At 63.8% G+C, this 5633-nt stretch overlaps 1 pseudogene; it reads right to left on the bottom strand.

The window, feature by feature from the left end:
- The window catches only part of LOC116535728, a 21834-nt pseudogene extending 16201 nt beyond the window's left edge, over positions 1-5633 (bottom strand).

Here is a 5633-nt window from a genome sequence, read left to right as displayed (position 1 = left end):
CTCCTCCCAGAATCCCCTCCATCCTCCTCCCAGAATCCCCTCCATCCCCCTCCCAGGACCCCTCCTCCATCCTCCTCCCAGGACCCCTCCTCCATCCTCCTCCCAGGACCCCTCCTCCATCCCCCTCCCAGGACCCCTCCATCCTCCTCCCAGAATCCTCTCCATCTTCCTCCAGGACTCCATCCTCCTCCCAGGACCCCTCCTCCATTCTCCTCCCAGGACCCCTCCATCCTCCTCCCAGGATCCCCTTGCTCTTTCCAGGCCCTCCTCCCTCCTCCCCCAGGTTCCCTCCCAGGATCTCTTCCCTTCCCACCAGGCCTCCCTCCGCTCCCCTCCCCCCATTAGACCATCATCCTGGAGGCAGGAATGCCACCATCCCCTGACTCTGAGGAGAGGGGCTCCCATGACCATCATGGTGGGGGGTTGAGGGGACGGAGTTCCTTGTCAAGGACCTGGGGACCCCTCGGGTCAGCCCTGAGCCCAGCTGACCTAGGGCAACCCTGGAGGGAGCTGAAGCCAACGCCTTACCCCCGGGGCAGACGGTGGCTCCCTGAGCCTCAGCTGTGGTTCTTCAGCACCTCAGACCCACCTGCTCTCCAGCCCAGCCGTCCCTCCACCTGGGGTGGGCCTGGTGGGACCCAGGCATGGGGGGTCCTATTTGGCCGGTGTCATCTTGGCATCATCCTCCAACACATGGTGGAATGGTAGAATTGGGGGTCTCACTTGGGCCATGGAGGCCTGGGTGGTGACATTCTGATCAGGGCGGATGGATGGGGTGCTGGTTCTCCCAGGCTACTTGAGTCCCCCCACACTGCCCGGGGCCTCACAGCCTCCTGAAGGATGAGCACATGCATTTGGGGAGGGCAGGAATTTGTGGGGGGGAGAGAGAGGAGAGAGAAGACAGGGGGGAAAGAGAGAGAGGGGGAGAGAAAGAGAGAGAGGGAGAGAGGGGGGAGGGAGAGAGGGAGGGAGGATGAGGGGGAGAGAAGAGGGAGAGAGAAGGAGGAGGAGGGAAAGGGGAGAGAGGGGGAAGACAGGGCAGAGAGAGAGAGAGAAGGGGAAGGAGGAGAGGGGGGGGAGAAGGGGGGGGGGGAGAAAGAGATGGGGGGAGAGAGATACGTGGAGAGACAGAGGCAGAGCTGAGGAGGGCACAGGTGGAGAGGAATTTGCACCTCCGTGGTGTCCTCCATGCTGTGAGAAAGCCAGGGCAGTCCTAGCGCCCATCGCCCAGCACCAAGGCCCGGGTCTCTCGGGGCTCAGGTTCACCTTAGACTCCCCTGGCCGCACCCTCCTGGGTCCTTCTCCTTGGCCCTTGCTGTGCCAGGCTATGCATGGGGGGTGGGTGTCCGTGTTCCTCTAGGCTGCTGTCCTTTGGGGGTGACTTCTTCTGCTTTTACTTTTGAGAGCTGTAAACTGAGGTTCAGAGAGGTTCAGGACCCGCCTGAGGCCACACAGCAATTACCAGCAGAGCGCTGTGGCTCTGGGGCCTCTTTGAGCTCCACCCAGATCACCCTCCGAGCCTGGAGTGGGCTTCCCCACAGGTTCCTGAGATGCAAAACCCTGGGGAGGAAACCGGACCATTTTCCAGGCAGGGGTCAGGGTTCGAGGAGGCAGCCTGGGCGGGAGGGCGGGGCAGAGTCAGGGCAGAGCTGGGTGTGGCTGGGGCTGTGGGAAGTCTGGGGGCAGGAAGCCCTTTACTGTGCTGCTTCGGTGACATTTCACCTGCTCTGTGATAAGTGGGGGTAACTGATCACCTGCCCGGCTGCACCCACACCCTCAGGCCAGCGCCCGGCTGCCCCAGGTGGTCCCTGGCCCAGACTGGCTGTCCTTTGCTGGGGTTTGGCCACTGAGGCTCTGGCAGGAGCCCTCACAGGGGACCCCCGGTTGGGGACTGCGTGGTCCCAACTGCCCATTGGGGCTCTGTTGAGCACCTGCTGTATGCCAGGCCCTGTCTAGGCCCCTTTGTGCGGTAACCAACGTCCACATGGACCCATCCTCCCGGGGCTGGGATTCAGAGACAATTGCAAACTGCCGGTGACAGCAGTGACAAAGGGGCTGTGAGCATGGCTGAGCTGGGGGGCACTGAGGGCCACACAGACCCGCGTTGGCCTGGAAGGACGCTGGGACTCACGGGGTGGGGAACACGGCCAGGCAGAGGGTGCCCAGACTGGGGAGGTGGGATGGGGGGAGGGGGGCCTGAGGAGCCACAGGGCCTTTGTGGGAAGGGAGTGGGCGGATGGCAGAGTGGAGTCGGTGGGAAGAGAAGGACACTGACGAGGTCACCCAGACGGGTTTGGCCGACCCCAGGGGTGGAGGGGTGGGGTCAAGTGGAGGAAGAGGCGCCCTCTCAGGAGGCAGGTGCGCGGCCGACCCTGGCTGCCTGGGGACACCAAGGACGGCCCAAGGTCCTATGGGGTCACATGGAGGTCCTGTTGGCTGAGTGCGGAGCTCGGTGGGGGCTGAGGGCAGGACAGAGGCAGCCTTGGCGTGGCCCCGACATGACCCCAACGTGGTCCCGGCATGGCCCCAACCTTCCCTGAGCAGTCGCGCTCAGTGGCTGTGGGGGCGACCCTGCGTGCTTTATTTTCCCTTTTTTTGGTCTGTAGCTGGATTTAACTGTAAAGAGCAATAAATTATAAATCTGGAAAAACATCCCTTGTCCCCACAAAGGACACGGCTGTCCCCAAATGACAAATGGCTCCGAATTAACATTATTTAGTATTTACAACTTCCCCCCGACAGGACTTACAGATGTTACTGGCAAACCCTGCCTGCCTTTGGGGTATTTTTAGAGCCCATTGTCCGTCACTACGAGGTTCCTCTAAACTCATCGCTACCGAGGGGGCAGCCTGCCTGTCTGGGCCCAGAGGAAGGGCCCAGGGTGCCCCAGCTCCTCTGCAGAGGTGGAGTGGGCCTGGTGCCCCTGGGCACATTCTTCCATCTGCAGGGAGACGGGGTGTGGGGGGAGGTCAGAAGCGCCCCGTCTTGCTCTGGGACAGGCTGAAGGTGGGCTAAGCAGAGCTGAGGCCAAGTGGCGGCCCCATCCATGGAAGGGGGTCAGGAGTAAAGGCCACAAGGGTGTCTCAGGACCAGGCGAGTGGCCAGCACTGACGACCGGGCGGGCATGTGGCCAGAGTCTTCACAGGCTCTCTGCAGGCAGGGAGGCCGAGGCACGGAGCACTTACCCTGGGCCCTCCAAATTCAGGGGCAGGGGGCCTCCCACCCCGCCCTGAGCCTCCCTCATGGCCTCCCCAGGGGCTCGGCTGGGAATTCCTGTGGGCCCCCACAAGAGCTGGGGGGTCTGAGTGTCTCTTGGGCTTCCAGTGTATGGAAGGACGACTGTATTTGAGTATTTCATTTCCCCCCTCATTCATAAAATAAACAAGGGAGCTGGATCTGAAAGCGGCTGTGACCTCCTCCAGGCTCTGCGGAGTCTGGGCCCGCAGCACTGTGCGGCTCAGAGCTCAGCCCCAAGGGTGTGCGTGCGAGGCAGGGGCGGACAGGAAGTGACAAGACCTGGCGTTTCCGTCAGGGAGGTTAGCGGGCTGGGATGGAGGAGCTTAAATCTTTCACTGGAAAATCCTGGTGATGCTTCGGAGGAGGCCTGGGGGACAGCCGGACCTCGGAGCAGCCTCTGTCAGCGGAGGCACCTGCTCCAAAGGGCTGTCGATTTAAGGAGGCCAAGGTGCTGAGGTTTTCTGTGTTTAGTTTAAAATCTTCAGAAAACTCATCAGTGTCCCCCAACAGCACCGTTTCAGGAAGTGGCCGCCTGGGCTCCGGCTGAGGGCTCAGAAAAGGCCGCTGGACGTGGAGACCCACGAAGGGCCAGCCGTCCCCCAGATCCTGCTGGAGCCTGAGCTCCTCTGGGTCACTGAGAGGAGGGGCCCTGAGTGCCATCTCTCTCGGCTGATCCTGTTTCAGCTGAGGCTGGGTGGACTTTCCTGGCTCAGCTGAGGAAATGACACCCCTTGTGACTGCAGGCCAGTCTCTGAGGCCGCCCCACCTCCCAGGCCCCCTCTCTGCACCCCTCAGCTCTCCCTGAGGTGGGCAGATGGGCCAGAGGTCACTGAGTTGAGGCTGACGACCACCACCCATCCTATGGGGGGAGGCCACCCCCAGTCATCCGAGCTGAGGGTCCCAAACTCTCAGCTGCTCGACGCTGGTGCCCTGTCTGGATCCCTCCTCTGCCTCCCTCAGCCTCCCTGCTGTCCTCCTGGGTGTTTCCCGGGTGAGGGGCTCTGGTCCGTGGAGCCACAAAGGCCACCTTTGTCGTTGCCTCTGGTGATCAGTGCAGATTCCCGGGAGAAGGTTTAGGAAAAAGAACTGAGGTGGGAGGTGGCCCCTGGGCGGCCACTGAGAGGAGGGCCCGACGCCGCCCATTGCACACCTGGTACGCCACACATCCGGCTCTCAGGTACATGCAGGTGTGTGGGTGTGTGCACGCGTCATGCGGGTTGTCCACACAGCCAGGGGCCTCCTGGGAGGCCTGGGCTCCTGACAACCAGGCAGGAGGGCCCTGTGCACCTCGGCCCCTCCTGCTGCTGTGGAGGTGGCAGTGGTGGCATCAGAGGCCCTCAGCTGACCGCTGAGCAACACATTCCGGGCTGGATGGAGGAGGAGGGCCGTGGGTCCGAGGAAACAGCAGGTGTGGAGACCCCGAGGCCTGAGGGGCCTGGACACTGCAAGGGTCCCGCAGCTGACAGTGCAGCAGGTGTCAGGACCGGTGGGCCTGAGGCCATGGGGCACCAGGGTGGGGCCAGTGGCTCAGGGTGCCTGCAGCAGAGCCCCGCTGCGAGGGAGCGAGGGTTTGGATGGAAAGAAGAAACAGAACCAGATTTGCATCCGGGAACGTCCGAGTGGGGCCACGTGCAGGGCGTGGGGGATGGGCTGCGCTGGCGCCGGGCGAGGCGCGCGTGGACAGGAGGGACCCTGCTGGGGTTGTGCCGGGACCAGGGAGGGCAGGTCTTGGGGGCGCTCATTCTAGGCTCACTGGCTTGTTGGGCCGTGGAGAAGGCTGGCCTGCATGGAGGAGGAGGCAGGGGGATCCCTCGGTGTCCCCAGCCCAGAGTCCAGGGTGCAGGCTGGGCCGGCTGTGGTGTGGCTGCGGCTGGGCTCCGTCCCCCCCCGCCCCGCCTTCCTCCTCCCCCAGGCCCGCGGCCCCAGTGCGCCCGACGCCGTCCAGCAGCGGGGCCAAGAGCGCGTTATCAGATAATAAATAAGGCAACTGGAGCCGCCCGTGTCAACAACTTGGCGGCCGCACAAGGCACTGTGGGGGAGGGGCTGCCCACCCCCAGCCACCCCCCAGGGGGAGGCTATGGGCTTAGGCAGCCTACGCTGCTGAGGTGCCTGTGGGGGGTGGGACGTGGGCACCCTGGCGTCTGTCCCCAGCCACAGCCTCCCAGCCTCAGGGGTGCCGGGTCCCTCAAGCCTCACTTTCATCGGTGGCTGGGGGTTCTGGTGAGTGGAGGGCCCAGGCATGGCGCAGAGGCGGATGTTGGGGGGCTGGGTGCTCGCTCCCTGGGCCTTACCTTCCAGCTGGTGGCCGAGCGCCTGGGGGCCACGCGGAGATGGGGCCCCAGCTGGCACATGCGGGGGTTGCTGCTGAGGGGATCTGAGCCTGGGCCCTGGTGCAT

This window comes from Sapajus apella, unplaced genomic scaffold, assembly GCF_009761245.1.
Source record: "Sapajus apella isolate SASKATOON/1434 unplaced genomic scaffold, GSC_monkey_1.0 scaffold96, whole genome shotgun sequence".
In the NCBI taxonomy this organism is placed as follows: domain Eukaryota; kingdom Metazoa; phylum Chordata; class Mammalia; order Primates; family Cebidae; genus Sapajus; species Sapajus apella.
The sequence above is the reverse complement of the archived record's forward strand: the minus strand, read 5'-3'. Positions and strand labels throughout refer to the sequence as shown.